At 36.3% G+C, this 16,564-nt stretch overlaps 1 pseudogene; it reads left to right on the forward strand.

The window, feature by feature from the left end:
- Positions 1 to 9,305: 9,305 nt before the first annotated feature.
- LOC143672101 (BRCA2 and CDKN1A-interacting protein-like) lies at positions 9,306 to 14,989 on the forward strand (annotated as a pseudogene).
- Positions 14,990 to 16,564: the final 1,575 nt, after the last annotated feature.

Genomic DNA, 16,564 nt, shown 5'->3' on the forward strand with positions numbered 1-16,564 from the left:
TATTTCCAATATTTTAGCACATCAAGGTGATATGATATACATGTCTGTATTAGCCCATTCTAATCGACACTCTTAGGGCAATTCATTTTCCAATCAAGAACACACATTATAGGCTTCTGTAGGCAAAATTTGATCAAAAACCTGCAGGCCTTCAGCTATCTTTATCTTATATCACTACCAGAGGATCAGTAATGTATGCCACTTGGGATTATCATGGTTATCTCATGGACATCTCATTAGAGGTGTACTCAGAATAAACAGAGAACTTGGAATTCTTTTAACTTTCCACAAAAGCAATATGATTTTTGTTGTGCCTGATGGCTAATAAATATTGATCTAGTAATATGATTTTATTCTAAGATGTAGCTGCACTCCAATTGAGGTAGGGATGACTGAGATCACATAGCAGCGATACAGTCCAAAATCACCCATCTCTAATAAAACAACTTAAATTTGTCTTGTATACTCTATGAGGATTTCAGGGCACCTCTTTGTGAATACTGGTTAAATAAAACCAAAGCTCTGAATTCTGATGTGAACCTATTCTTCAGGTTAAATAATTTTACTTCCATTGAACTTTCTTCACAGGTATTATATTTCAACATATTATTCATTTTTATTACATATCAGGCAGTATTCTGATTGATATACTTTGACCCAGACTGAGGCTGTGTGAGCTTTTCTTTAAATACTAATGGTATGGATGTTGAAGGAAGTATCCTCAGAAGTCTAATACTCAAGTAAACACAGATTATAATGGAAAAGTTCTACAAATAAAGGTCAAATATGTCTAGACTGAAGCCAGGGGGAATAGCCATAACTAACACAGGGCTCAAGCCAAAACCTGTTTTCAGGATCTCTTCCCCTCCCTTAACTAAAGTCTTTCCTGATCTTATATTATAGGCAATCAAACTTGGCCATAGGTTATAAACTGGTACAGGTGTAGACACAAATTCTTATCCTTTGGATGACTCCTGAGACACTGGGAACAAAAATCTTTTTCCTCAAAACTAACATTACAAGGATGAGGAGACATCAGAAGCAAATAAAGTGCTGGGGATCCCTCAACAAGGGAGATCCAGTCCACAGGCATATCATTACCATATATAGATTACCTCTAGAAACAACCAATCAAAATATATCAACCTGAATCCCCATTACTGTCCCCACTTCTTTTTTTTCCATACCATAAAAGTCCCTTAATTCTCAGATCAGGGAGACAAATTTGAGCTTGCCTGCTCTCTCCTTGCCAGTCAACTTCACATTAATACTCTTTCTTTTCTCAAAACCTTGGTGTCACAGTGTTGGCTTCTGTGTGCATCGAGCAGTAAGTCCATTACTAGGTAACAAAACTTCTTCCAGTTCATGAAAAAGCAAAAAGAAAAAAAGTCAATTTTTCTAGCTAATCCACATGTATTGGATAGTAGTCATGTCAGCAATTAAAAATCATTCCTTATATTATACTAATTAACAAACCATTTGGTGCTGATCAGAAATAAATATGGTTGACAAGCACGTGTGGAGCCTGAATTTCTAAAATTAGATTCCTAAATGCTAAGTAACCAACTCTAGGCCTTAAATGGCCACTAATGATCTCCAGGGTGTAGGCGAGCATAGGATATCAGAGTACTTGGACCAGATTGGGCACCACCTCCCCACCAGGGCACTCTAAAGTCATTTCCTTCCCCCTTTTGTTGCCTCAATTCTCCTGTGGTAATTTTCGTTCAACCCCAGGACTTTGGAATATCACCCTTTGTAATATCAGACTTCAAAACCCAAACTCCAGACCATTTTAGTGCCATGATCTATGCTAAAAACAATTATAAACAACTCACAGTCACTTTGCCTGAAGAAATGATGAGATTGAGCCTGGCTATAAAGAACCATAACCTGGATAGAACATGCAAGTCACCATCCAGACCCTGTGAATTCAGTGATTCACTGCACCATCAATTTGCATGTAAGACCACAGGAACAATACATATCTTAGTTTTCCAAGACTGCTATAACAAATGCCATAGATGGCTTGGCTTAAACAATAAGAATTTATTGTGTCACAGTTTGGGAGACTAGAAGTTCAAAATCAAAGTATTGTCAGGCCATGCATTTTCAGAAGTCTGTAGCATTCTGGTGGTGGCTTGTCAGCCATCCATAACTCAATATCTGACTTAAGCACATGATAATCTGTCTCCTTCTGTATCCTTCTCACTTATATTATTATGTCTAAATTATCTTTGCTTATAAGAACTCCAGTCATATTGGATTTAGGCCAACTCTAATTCGATGTGATCTCATCTTAATAGGAACTTTTAAAGTTTTATTTAAAAATGAGTGTACATACACAGGACTGGGGTTAGAACTTAAACTTGTCTTTGTGGGAGGCATAATTCAATACATAAAAATATGTCCTAGACTGACAAACAGTTGGTTTTCTGGAATCTCATTGAGAAAGCTCATTCTCAACATAAATCAACCAAGAGACATACATGTGCAAAAATAAAACAACAACAACCAAAAAACAACCAAACATTTCATATGTTTGATGAGCATTCTGGTCCAGAGTGAACTCTTTAGGGGACAGTGTCAGTCCCTGACTGTCCTGCCCTGTGAAGGAAGTAGGAAGCTGGAACATCAGAATACTTGTTCATGAGAATGTTTGCATTATCAGGGGTTGTGGAAGGAGTAGGGGTGGAAAAGAAACAGTGGAGCCTAATGGAGAAGTCTCAGGAATTGTGTGTGATGACCAGGACAACATTGGATGATAGGAGCAGAAAAGAATGTCATGGATGACAGGTGTGAGACTCAAAGGAGCAGAAGTTTTTCTGTATATTTAAATCTGTTCTACTTTTCAATGATTTATGCTCACATCTTCTAAAAAAACAATCTGTGCTTGAAAAATAGTTTGACAATATGACTTGTATAAATGTCCACATAACACATTATAATCTTAAACTTCAGTCTCTGCCATCTTGATGGTCTTATCTTCTACTCTAACAGACACTGTAGACACCTTCCCAAGTTCACACTGTGCCATTTAATAAATCAATATTTTTGAAATTTATGCCTCCCTAACCAGTATGGTGACATCAATTAACCAACCTTTTCCTTTTCTACCATGAGACCCTAATCTAAGACACCATAAAAATTTGTCCAAATTAATGTAACAGCATTTCAGTTGGTCACCCTGTTTCCATTCTTGCTACAGGACAGCATCTGGTATGATCTTTTATGAATCAGATCATGGTTAAAGCCCTCCAATGGCTTCCCATCACACAGAATAAAATCCAATTATCTTACTAGTCTTATGTGATCTGACCTATGGCTATCTCTCATCTTCATTTCTTATCCACTTCAGCCACAGAGCATAGTTGTTCCTACCTTAGGGCATTTTTACTTCTTACTCCTTCTGACAGGGACTCTTTGCTTGCAGATTTCTACATGCCGCATTCTGTATCCCCATTAAGGTTTCTGCTCAAAGGTCATGATGTCAAAAAGACTTTTCTTGCCAACCCAATGTAGGTTATCCTGCCTTGTCTCCAAGTAGGCACTCATTTTCATGTTTTCCTCTTGGTTTTCTTTTCAGCATGCTTCACTCTGGAATTATTTCGCCCATTCTTTTGCTTACCTGTTTATTTTATGTCTCTTCCCACTATAATATAAGCTCCAGGAGATCAGGGACCTTGTTTTCCTTCATCACTACTTCATTCTCAGTGCATGGAGTATCATAGAAAGTTGTTGAATAAAGGAATGATTTAGAATTAAAGGAAGAATTATTCCATTTAAATCTAAAGCCAATTGGTAAAAGGAAAAACAGATCACTTACCATTATTCCAATAGTAAAATATGATTATTTCTCTTCCTTCCTATATTTCAGAATGTGTTAGCTAAATCCTAAATCAGGAAAAGGAGGCCAAATGATCCATGAGCCTGCATCCATATGTAATAATTGAAAGACCTAGAAAACAAACAATAAGAGATGGAAGGCACAATGAAGTGGAAGATGAAAGTGGAAGAACTCAATTGGCAATTTTATCTTTGGACTTGCCATCAATACATGCCATCAAAAGTGGGGTTGCCAAATGGCATCGTCATGAGTTAGGAGCTCCTGTTGTAGAAAGGAATAATGCCTGGTTCTGAAACTAAGAGTATTTAACTTGAGTTAAGTTATTTATCTCTAATACATGTGCAATATCTGTAAGAAATCAATACATTTATTATAGCAAGGGCCTTAGAGTTTTCTCTTGAATGTATAAAATGAAGAGTCCATATTATTAGATGTAATTTACTCATGTGAGTGACCACCATTCAGTGTTAGAGACACCAAAGATCTATTAAGGGACACACCTTTCTTCAGGTTAAGATTCAGGATCAGTGCTGCTTCCTAAAGTAGGTAAAAGTTCCTTGATGGATAGACTTCAACTCTGGCCAAAATGTGAAACACAATGAACAGCAAAAGGGCCTTCACTGTTGTGTAGGATCACAGTATTACTCCTTTAATTTTTTTATATAGGCAAAAAATTGATTCATGTAGTTTCCACCCAATACATTTTTCATGCCACTAAATTATATGACAAATACTTTGGAAACAGGCTAGAGGACTGGAAAACATCCTTGGAGATGGTTCTCTCTGAGGGCATTGGGCTCATTGGGAGTAATCAAGTTTGGGCAGTTAATCTACACTTTATTAGTTTTCCCAGACCCACATGGTAAAAAGAGTGTTACTTTTGCAGCTCTCTTAAGAGCCATCCCAGGCACATGAAGTTGGCTGCCTCAGACAAGCAACTCCTACTGCTTAGCCCTGTCCCTTCCAGAGTAGGGATGACTGGTTCCTTGACAAAGATGATTTCTAGTGACTCACTCACTACTTTTGCTTTTGTTTTTAAATTTACTGATTAGAATGATTAATTGATTGATTAATACAACAAACTGGAATCATTAACTTAGAAAATGAATGGTATTCTAGGAAAAGTAACTGATGTGATAGAGCTACTCTCTGATACAGTTAGGAAGTGTACATTTAGGATTTAGCCCTCTGTGTAATATTTTCTTTCATTTCCTTCTCTTCTCAATTTTGATGCCCCAGGACCTGAGCCTTCCAACAGCTTCCTGGAATAACTGTTACTAGACAAAGACTGTGGATTCTTTTGCTCAATGTGCTCAATAATCAATTCCTGAGATACCAGGGTTTCAAAGAGAGAAAGGGTTTATTACTAGGCACATAGTAGGACAGCAGATGGCCTAGTGGCCCAAAATCTGTCCCCCCAAACTGCAGTAATATGGATACATTTATTAGAGAAAAGATGAGCAGGCTTTAGGATAATGAGCACAGTGTCCCCAGATGATGCAATTAGAGGTTGTTCTAGGTTGCAAGTTGCCAGAATGTGATATATCAGAAATGGAACTACTTTTTAAAGAAGGAATTTATTAAGTTGCAAGTTTACAGTTCTAAAGCCATGAAAATATCCAAATTAAGGCAAGGCTATGCAAATGTCCAAATTAAGGCACCAACAAGACTTACCCTCACTCAAGAAAGGTTGATGAAGTTCGGGGTTTCTCAGTCAGCTGGAAGGGCACATGATGAAGTCTGCTGGCTTTCTCTCCTGGCTTCTCATTTCAGGAAGCTCCCCCCAGGGGCATATTCATTCTTCATCTGCAAAGGTATCTGGTTGTGTGGGCTCCTGTGGTTGACATGCCTCTCAAGCATTTTCCAAAATGTTTCCTCTTTTAAAGGATTCCAGTAAACTAATCAAGACCTACCTGGAATGGGTGGAGTCATATCTCCCTCTAATCCAATGTTAATACCAAACAATTGGGTGAGTCACATCTCCATGGAGGTGATCTAATCAAGCTTCCAACCTACAGTGCTGACTAGGTATTAAAAAAAAACAGCTGCCTCCACAAAATGGATCAGGATTAAAATATGGCTTTTCTAGGGTACATAAACCTTTCAAACAGGCAGAGAAGTGATCTGATTATTGAGCATGCACAGACTGATTAAATGCTTAGAAACAGGATGTATGAAAGAAAATGGTGGAATAAGGTATACCTGACTTATAGTTTAAAGACTAAGCTACTGCGCATGTCCAGCGGACTCACTTTGCTTACATCCAGTCTTGGTTATCAAGATAACTTTAGATTTGGGGTGGGTTCGTTCTGGGCTGACCCAAGACCCTTCATTAACAAACATTAGGGGCTATCTTTTAGTAATTACAAGACTTTAAAGCTGAAAAACTGGATAGCTGGGTACAAATGAAGATTAGTCACAAGGTTTTTACCATTACAGGGGCAGAAGATAAGGGCTATACAATCATTATCAGAGTTTAAGGCAAATGGATTACAATTTAGAGGCTTCAGAAATTTCCCTCTGTCTACTCCAATATACCAGGAAACAAAAAGAATATCTACTTAATGATTGAGTAATCAAAATCATCCCTTAAATCCTGATTTCTCAGTTACAATTCCTCTCTCTCATTTGATAATTATCTCTCAATCTTGAGGGATACCTGGGCGATGACTCTCTAACTGCTTCAAGGCTGAAAAGGGGCATTGTTATTAAGGGGCAAAGGGATGAAATAATGAAACAAGTTGTTGTTCTTGAAGAGTATAGTATCTCTGGATCTCAGAGCTTCTCTGGCATTGAAACAATCTGGAGGTTGCAAGTCTCTGAAAAACAATTTTAATAAGTAAAATTTTATAGAGCACAAGATATCTTTCTGGCTTTATGGGAACACTGTTGGTTGGGGTTTGCCATATTGTGGCAGTTTGCAATATCTGCTGAAACTTGCATAAGAGTAACCTCCAGAATGACATCTTGACTTAATTTGAAATCTCTTAACCATGGAAACTCTATTTCTTTACCCCTTTTTGATCAGTTAATCCATGATGCCAGGGCCAGACTCATTCAAGCTGCCAGTGCCAGGCTTACATCCCTGGAACTTATGTCCTATATAGGGGAGAAGCTCAGAATTTGACTTAAAGAGAGACCACATTTGAGCAACAGCAGAGCTTTTCTGGAGATAACTCTTAAGCACTAATCATAAGTAGGTTCATTTTACTATTACAGAAATAAGTTTCATAAGGGCAAGCCTCAAAATTGAGGCCTTGAGTTCTACAGAAAATTTAAATTTTGCACAAAATATTTTTCATTTACTCTCATGCAAAAGTTAAAGTGTTGAAATGCAGACAATATTTTCTTTACCTTGTGTTCTAGTTTGCAAGCTGCTAGAATGTGATATATGAGAAACAGAATGGGTTTTAAAAAAGGGAATTTAATAAATTGCAAGTTTACAGTTCTAAAGCTGTGAAAATGTCCAAAATTAAAACCAGGCTATAGAAATGTCCAGTCTAAAGCATTCAGGGAAAGATACCTTGGTTCAAGAAGGCCAATGACATTCAGGGTTTCTCTCTCAACTGGAAAGGCACATGGCAAACATAGTGATGTCTGCTAGCTTTCTCTCCAGGCTTCTTGTTTCATGAAGCTCTCGCAGGGGCATTTTCCTTCTTTATCTCCAAAGGTCTCTGACTGTGAGGGCTCATTCTTGTGGCTTCTGGCTCTTTCTAAAATGTTTCCTCTTTTAAAGGATTCCAGTAAACTAATCAACACCCACCTGGAATAGGTAGAGTCACATCTCCCTCTAATCAAAGGTTAATACCCCAAATTGGGTGTGTCATATCTAATCAAGTTTCTAATCTACAGTACTGAATAGGGATTAAAAGAGATGGCTGCCTCCACAAGATTGACCAGGGTTAAAACATGGCTTTTCTAAAACAAGGAAACAAACAAACAAAACAACAAAAAATAAACCATGGCTTTTCTAGGGTATGTACTTCTTTCAAACGGGCACACCTTGTGTATTGATTTACCTTTGTTTTAACCAGACCAGTTTCATCACATCTTTAACTGGATTTTGATCTCTTTCAGTTCTGTTTTTTTTGAACAGTTGCTGTATGGATTTATGCTGACTCTCAGAGCTGGAAAACTAAATCTGAGTCTCAGGTGTTACACAGATAAAGTTTCAGGGAGCTACAAGGTTATATAAAGAGCAAAGCATTTCAGAATTTGACTTTTTTTTGGCATGGGCAGGCTTGGGGAATTGAACGCAAGTCTCTGGCATGGCAGGTGAGAATTCTTCCACTGAGCCACCACTGCACTGCCTGCATTTCAGAATTTAAAGATTATAAAGCTTATAATCTGAGATTTAATTTTTATAAGCATTTTTAAATGAAGCTACTTTCAGAAATAAAAACATTGTTTTATATTACAAAAACATAGCAGAGGTTTTGTTCTGCTTCACTTTTACACATTTACCGGTTATGTTAATTAACAGATAAAATATAATATATATATATTTGTCCTGCCTTTCTTCTAAAGTTTTTCCATGTTACAGATGGAGCTTTGACTTATAGCTGGCCATGTATACTTTCAGCGAACTATTAGAGCAAAGCAGCACAACTGATAATTTGGTTGTTTCTATGATCTATAGCCTTTTGTTTTGTTTTGTTTTGTTTTGTATGGGCAGGCACCAGGAATTGAACCTGGGTCTTTGGCATGGCAGGTGAAAATTCTGCCACTGAGCCAATGTCACTCAGTTATTTAAGAATAATTAAAACTATTCTAACAACATCACACCATTGCTCAACATCATATACATTAGTATTAGGATATAACATGGATAGTGAGAATATTGTCAGGTTTTTAGGAATTTTGTGCAATCTAATATTATTTTACCTTTACAAATTTAATCAATAACAGGATAGAAAAATTCTTTTAACCACTGTAATACTTCCCAAACACCTTCTATGCAATAAGTTAAACTATTTCAGTACATTATTTACACAAGGTGAAAGAACAAATTATTTGTAATAGTTTTTCCCTTAACAGTTGGAAGACTTGTCTTCTGAAATAAAGGAGAAAAAGGCCAAGGATATTAACAAGGACATTATTCTGATGCAAGATCTTTGTTTTGTAGATAGAGTGCTAGGATGATTAAAAAAGGTTTTAAAAAACTTTACATTAAGAGTAGATTAACGATCCATGTTATTTTAAGAGGGAGAAAACTAAACTGCAGTTTTGTATGAATACCCAGCTTGACACAAAATCTTTTTTGTTTTTGAAATATTTGATAATAAATTCACAAACCTTTTAAAACTGCATACTTCCTTCCAATAACGGTATTCATGAAGGGGAGAAGTGACAGGCATACTACAAAATAATGGAAGAGGGAAGAAATGTATGCTTGGGTTTAGAACACAGCTAGATATCTATATACTTTATACTCAGAGCACGCAAATAATTACTTTACAATATGCTTAAAATCTCTCAGTCCAATTCAGCAGTACCTTCAAAGGTTAGAAAAACCCCAAGTTCGAAATATAATCAGCATTTTAATATTTAAGGGATTTATATCCAGAAAAAGCTTAAAATTTTCTCAACATTATTCCCAAATGCCTGATAATACCAGGGATGTGTTAGTTCACAAAATCAAGTTATGATTTCTAAAAAACTAGCTCAGAGCTCTATTTATTTAAATGCTGCTTTCTTATTAAAGGTCTTGCAAGAGTCATTTCTTTCATGAGGTCTTAGGTCATTCTTTATTTATCTGCTTTTTAAATTTTTTCAGCTCTTTTATTCCTTCATTATTACTCTCTTACACTATGCCCTTGTACTAACTAGAATATACACTCTTTAAAGCTAAGAATTAGGTTTTCTCTATTTATGACAGCACTTATTAACAGAAATATTCTAAGTGACATTAACAAAACCATTCCAAATTCAAATTCTTTCACATACTGAGGTAACAAATGGCCAAGTAAACAAAAGCCAGATTCTTTAAATTCCAGGTAATCAAAGGTTATTAAGAATCCATTTATATTTCTTACTACACTTAACCAATTTCTTAAATAAGGTATACTTGAAGCATTAGCATATTTTAAAATTCATTATACTTTTTATAAGTTTGATTACCAGGTACATTGCTCAGTTCATGTAACCTAACCTATTTAGACTATTTTAAGAGGAATATTGAGAATGTATTAATAATACTAGCTTATTTTATCAGTAAGCTTATATAAAGTTAGGGAGAACACACTAAGCAGAATAAAATCACATTTGTTCAACTCAAAATTTATCATGAAATTCTTCTATGAGAGGTCAAAAAAATCTCTTTGTTTTCATAATATCTTAAAACAAAAACAATTTTAAAAGTATATTGACTACCAAGTTCTGGAAAATATACTGCAATTGTTTAATTTGTACAAGCCTCAATCCAGGAAAACCTTTCCATATCTCTCAAAGATCTTTCATTCACTCACTGAAATTTGGTAATCACATTTTATTCAGTTACTCCTATCCCAAGGCTATTTATATGTTAATAATGATCTGATTACTAGTTACCACTGCAGAGGTATTATTGGAAAAAATAATATTAACAAACATAACCTATTCTATAACATTTTTATGCTTACTAATTCTAATCTCCAGTCCTAGTAAAAAAATAATTACCATATCTTTTCTTTGCCTAGCCCTTCCCCAATAACTTCTTCAGATGGTTGGGCCTTAGGGCAGAGACAGGTCGCACAAGCAGAGATATACCAGGCTTGCTGAGTTTGGATTTGAAAGTTTTAGGTGAAGACTGTGGAATTTTGAGAGTTCCTATGCCCTTCTTTTAACTATTTCCAATTATTAGATTTATTTTACTAAAAGCTGTGACTAGGACCATTGGAAAAGGTCTTTGCTTTCTCCAGAGGCAGCCCTTTGGCAGTTTTCTCTTGCCTTAAGGAAATTCCAGAGGCAGTTTCTTTCTAATTTCCAGGTTTGTTTACAGTGATTACAAAACTAAGATTTTTGAATCTTGCTGCTCCAAGAGTCTTTCTTCTTTTTACTCTTCTACTTCAGAAGTACCAATTTATAAATTTTTGTCAGACATCTAATTATTTCTAAGTAGTTCAAATAGAGCTGTTTAAGAATTTTCTTATTCATTTGTTATTACCATCAGGGGTATGAGAATATATGTTGAAAATGCAAACAGACACAAAGAGAAAATTAATCACAAAAGAAACAGAAACACAGAAATACTTTTGAGAGGGACAAAGAAAGGATTGAATATATTATCTCATCACATTTCAACCTTTTGATAGAACAATTCTAACTGTAATATTTTTAACTTTATAATGGTAGTATTTTCATTTTAAATCATATTGAGGCTAGATTATATAACAAAAATAAAACTTTTTTATAGACTCATAGCCAAAATCTTTTCAAATTTCAATACAGCCCAAAGGTTCCTTTTTCAAAAGAATTTCCATAATCAGTAACCAATTAGGAACGCTTGACCAATACAAATGCAGAAACATACCAATCAACAAATTTAAACAGACGCTTAACACATTATATTTCAGAAATACACCAGTTAATAACTAGACTGAACACACCAATTAACAAACAGGCATTGAACGCTTAACATGCCAATTAACGATCAAACAAACATCAACTCTTACTATACCTAGGTAACACACCAGCTAGCATTTAAACAGATTTACTTAATTTCATTAAATACCAATTAACTGTTGGATTACTCATTTTTTTTTAGGAGTTTAGTCAGACAGATTTAGGTCAGGGCCTCAAACTCCATAGAGAACACACACAGAACACATCAATTAACAAAGAGACATTAAACACTTAGCACACCAATTAACAATTAAATAGTACCTAGGTTAACAGACAGGCTAACATTAAACAGGCCTACTTAATCTTTTTAAACACAAACTGATTGTTGGATTAGGTCAGGGCTTTAAACCCTGTATAGTATGGTACCCCAAATCAGAAAGTGTAGAAGTCAAGCAATGGAGATTGTTCTGCAAGAATGACCCTGGCCTAGGCCAAGGGGACTCAAATGGTATATTTACTCCCTGATCCACTCTTACCCTGATGACCCACTCACCCAGTCAGATGTCTGAACATGGAACTGGAAACGGTTTCTCTCTTTGAAGGTTTTCAAGGTGCCAAAAGTCTCTGGAGTGCCAGCAGAGCAGAGAACCAACCCCAGTTGCTGACCCACTAGACTAAATTCAGTCCAGCAAATGCAAAAGGATTGGTTACCTAATTTACCTGCTCTGCTGGGACTCCAGAGATTTCATGGATTCATCCCATCTGGTTCACCAAATTGTTACCAGACAAAGGCTGTGGATTATTTTGCCTGATGCCCTCAATAACCAGTTCCTGAGACACTGGGGTTTCAAAGCACACAGTAGGAAAGCATATAGCCAGCAGTCCAAAATCTGTCTCTCTGAACTGCAGTAATTTGGATAGTTTTATTAAAGAAAAGATGGGCAGGGTTTAAGATAATGAGCATAGTGGCCCCAAATGATGTAATTAAGGTGATCTGATTATTGAGCATGCACAGCTTGATTACATGCTTAGTCACAGAATGTATGAAAAAAAATGGGGGAATAAGGTATAGGTGACTTGTAGGTTAAAAATCTAAGCTACTGCACATGTCAGGAGGGCCCACTTTGGTTAGAGCAATTGCCTAAATTTTCAAGGCATTCATATGTCAGCATAAACAAGACTCCAACAGTATCTGTCCAAGCTTTCTGCTCAAAATTTGGGATTTTATATCTCTTTCATTGTCATAGGCTAGAAAGAGAGGTAGGATTTGGAATTGGATCTCTTTTTAGTGTCTGCTCTGCCACTTTCTGGCAGTTTTGTCTTGGACAGTTTCTTTAAAGTTTCTGAGCCTCAATTTTGTATGTTAAAAATCATAACAGGCTAGGAGGTGAGCGCTAGAGAGTGGGGTCTCGTGGCTGCAACATGCCCCTGCTCAACACAATGAGGAAGAAGAGAAAGAAGTCAAGGATGAGGATGAAGAGGATAAAGACAGTGATGAAGAAGATGATGAACATGACGAGATTATTGATGAGGAAGTGAATGTTGAATTTGAAGCTTACTCCATTTCAGAAGACCATTATGATGGAATTAAGAAATTACTGCACCAGCTTTTCTTTTTCTTTCTTTTTTTGTTTTTTATGGAGGGCTAAGCCTGTTGCTTTGCTTGTCCCCACTGCCTGTGAAAATATCAAGAATCCTCCACATCGGGAAGTTGAATTTTCCCCTTTTCTTGCCATTCCCCCAAGGGGACTTTGCAAATACATTTTTATTCACTGTTCAAATCACTCTAGGATTTATTAAGGCATCACTCTGGGCAAACCTACAAACTCTCATGCCCTACTCAAGGTTCCATGTACTTATAGTGTTCAATTAAACTGTCTACATAAGTTATATTAGGAAATGCACTAGTCAGATTACCAATTTTGTACCAAATAAACATTTATTGCTTTAGTCTCACACAGAATTTGAAGTTTTAAAATATAAATGACCGTCTATTTTCAACACCTTGCAATACTGACATTCCTTTATTCTTCCTCATGCAAAAACATTTTTTAATTTGTACATTTAATCACTATCATTGTACACTGTCGGCATCCCTAGATTATACCATCTCAGTTTTTATCATCTACCTTTTCTTCTGATTTCATTTGTGCCCTCAGCCCTCCTCCCTCTATCATTCTCATATTCAGCTTCATTCAGTGTATTAACATTATTGTATTACAATTAGTTCGTGTTGTGCTATCCATTTCTGAATTTTTACAATCAGTCCTGTTGCACAATCTGTATCCCTTCAGCTTCAATTACCCAATATCTGCCTTATTTCTATCTCCTAATGGTCTCAGTTCTTAGCTGAAATTCTCTAAGTTCATTCACTAATGTTAGTTCATATCAGTGAGAGCATACAGTATTTGTCCTTTTGTTTCTGGCTAATCTCACTGTTCATAATGTCCTCAATGTCCATCCATGTTGTTACATACTTCATAACTTTATTCTGTCTTACAGCTGCATAATATTCCATCATGTATATATACCACAGCTTGTTTAGCCACTCATCTGTTGATGGACATTTGGGCTGTTTCCATTTCTTGGCAATTGTAAATAATGCTGCTATAAATATTGGTGTGCAAATGTCCGTTTGTGTCCTTGCCCTCATGTTCTCTGAATAGATAGCTAGCAATGGGATTGCTGGATCATATGGCAATTCTATACTTAGCTTCCTGAGGCACTGTCAAACTGCCTTCCACAGCAATTGTACCATTTGACATTCCCACCAACAGTGGATAAGTGTGCCTCTTTCTCCACATTCTCTCCATACGTGTAACTTTCTGTTTTATTGATAATGGCCATTCTGGTGGGTGTGAGATGATATCTCATTGTGGTTTTGATTTGCATTTCCCTTTTCTTAAAGGCATCTGTGAATATGGCAGAACTAAAGTCTCTTAATACATAGAGCCACATTGGTAGTATGATTAAGCAAATGGATGTTTCAGAAGACAGTGATAATGATGTCGATGTTGATGAAGATGAGATTTTTGATTTCAGAAACCTTTTAAATTTAACCAAACAAAAATGTACCCAGTGTGCTGAACAAATTAAAGAGTTGATTCTAAGCTTCTGTGTGAAGAACTGTGAAAAGACCATGACTGAACAGCTGGACAGACTTTTAAATGACCCTACCAAGCCCTTGGGCTTGCTGCTAAGTGAAAGATTCATTAATGTCCCTTCACAGATCACCCTGCCCATGCACCAGCAATGGCAGAAAGGACTGGCTGAGGCACACAAAATGAATCAGCCATGTGAGAAGCGTTACTTCTACCTTCTGATTAGTAAGACATTTGTGGAAGCAGGAAAAAACAACTCCAAGAAGAAATGGAGCAACCAAAAGAAGATGAGCTAATGTTTGCAAATGCAAAGGAAGAATTTTTCTATGAGAAAGCAACCTTGAAGTTCCAGTACTTGGTGCAGGAGGAGAGTGACATGTGCCTGAGAGGCAGATGGACTTTTAATGATGTACCCATGAGGCCCTTACGAACTGCGATGGTGATTCCAGCTAACGAGGTGAATGGAATCATGAACAAACTCAAAGACCATCTATCTGTCTAACCCATTCCACCAAGAAGTTGCTAGGAAACACAGTGGAGTTTTACTGAAAAACTCATGACTTTATTCAGATCAAGGCCCTCTACAAAAAAGTAAGGTTCTGTCACCCATGACACATTTACAAAATATTTTTTTTCATTTTGGTCAAGTTAATTATGTATATATTTGATTAAAAACTTTTTCAATGAGAAGAAAAACATGGACTAGTTATTTAAAGAACTGAATAAAATCTTTTCTTTTCTTTTTTTAATACAAAAAATCAGAACAATAAATCCAATCTCTCAAGTTCACTGTGGGGCTCAAAACACAAAACACCTATGACAATGCCTGGTTAATTGCTATGTGCTCCACAAATAGTATAATTTTCTTAAAGTAAGTGATTGCTTTAGGGTAGCTATCAAAATGAAATGAAGTTATGTTGAGTGAAGTAAGCCAGATACAAAAGGATAAATATTGTATGGTTTTACTAATACGAACTGATTATAATGAGCAAGCTCTTGAAGTTAAAATCCAGAGTGGAGGTTGTCAGGAAATAAAAAGAGGGTAGATAATGGAGAGCTGATGCTTAATTTGTACAAAATTTTTAATAAGGTTGATTGTAAATGTTTGGAAATGGATAGAGTCGATGGTAGCACATTATCGTAAATGTAATTATCAGCGCTGAATTATGGGTGTGATTATGGTTGAGAGGGGAAATTTGGGGTCATGTATGGCACTAGAAGGAAAGCTAGAGGATAAAACATGGGACTGTATAAAATAATGAACCCTGTTGTAGATGACGGCTGTGGTTAATAATACAAATATAAGAATGCTCTGGCATGAACTAGAACAAATGTACATCATTATTATGACGTGTTAATATAGAGTGGTATATGAGAAAAATACAACTAATGCAAACTGAGTTATGGCTTACAGTAATATTGCAATATTTTTTCATCAATTGTAACAAAGGTACTATGCCAGTGCTAAATGTCAATAATAGGGGGGTATAGGGGTTTGAAATTTTTCCTTTTGGAGCAATAGAAATGTTCTTAAATTGATGGTGGTGATGAATGCACAACTTTGTGATTATACCGAGGGTATACAATTTGAATGGATTTTATGGTATGTGAATAAAGTTTCTTTAAAAAAATGAAATGAAATGATTGAGGACAAAGTCCTGTTTGCAAAGTAGAGCTATCTGCATTCTCTGTATCATCCCCACAAAGCTAGTTTCTCTGAAACTCTTCTGTCATGGAAAATCCATAAGGAACAACACCTGCCCAAAGTTTCTTAGCGCCATTCAGGAAGCATCAGAATAGCGCTCCAGAACCACAATTTATTATGTATATCACATTCTATTCCTCCCACCTGTCCCTCGTGGTACTTAGTAATGGGGAGGGAGGGGTTATTTCCTGTTATCACCGCATATGCTGCCATGCATTCCATTTGCTAGACCCCAAATCTGGTTCTTAAAATTTTTGAATCCCAGCCCCTGAAAATATGCAGCTCTCAAAGAATACAGACCCAGATCCAGGAACAGCTGGAAGGAGTCATTTAGTGTCCCCATAACAAGCCTTACACCCAGGAGCTAAGGCA

This window comes from Tamandua tetradactyla, chromosome X, assembly GCF_023851605.1.
Source record: "Tamandua tetradactyla isolate mTamTet1 chromosome X, mTamTet1.pri, whole genome shotgun sequence".
Taxonomy (NCBI): domain Eukaryota; kingdom Metazoa; phylum Chordata; class Mammalia; order Pilosa; family Myrmecophagidae; genus Tamandua; species Tamandua tetradactyla.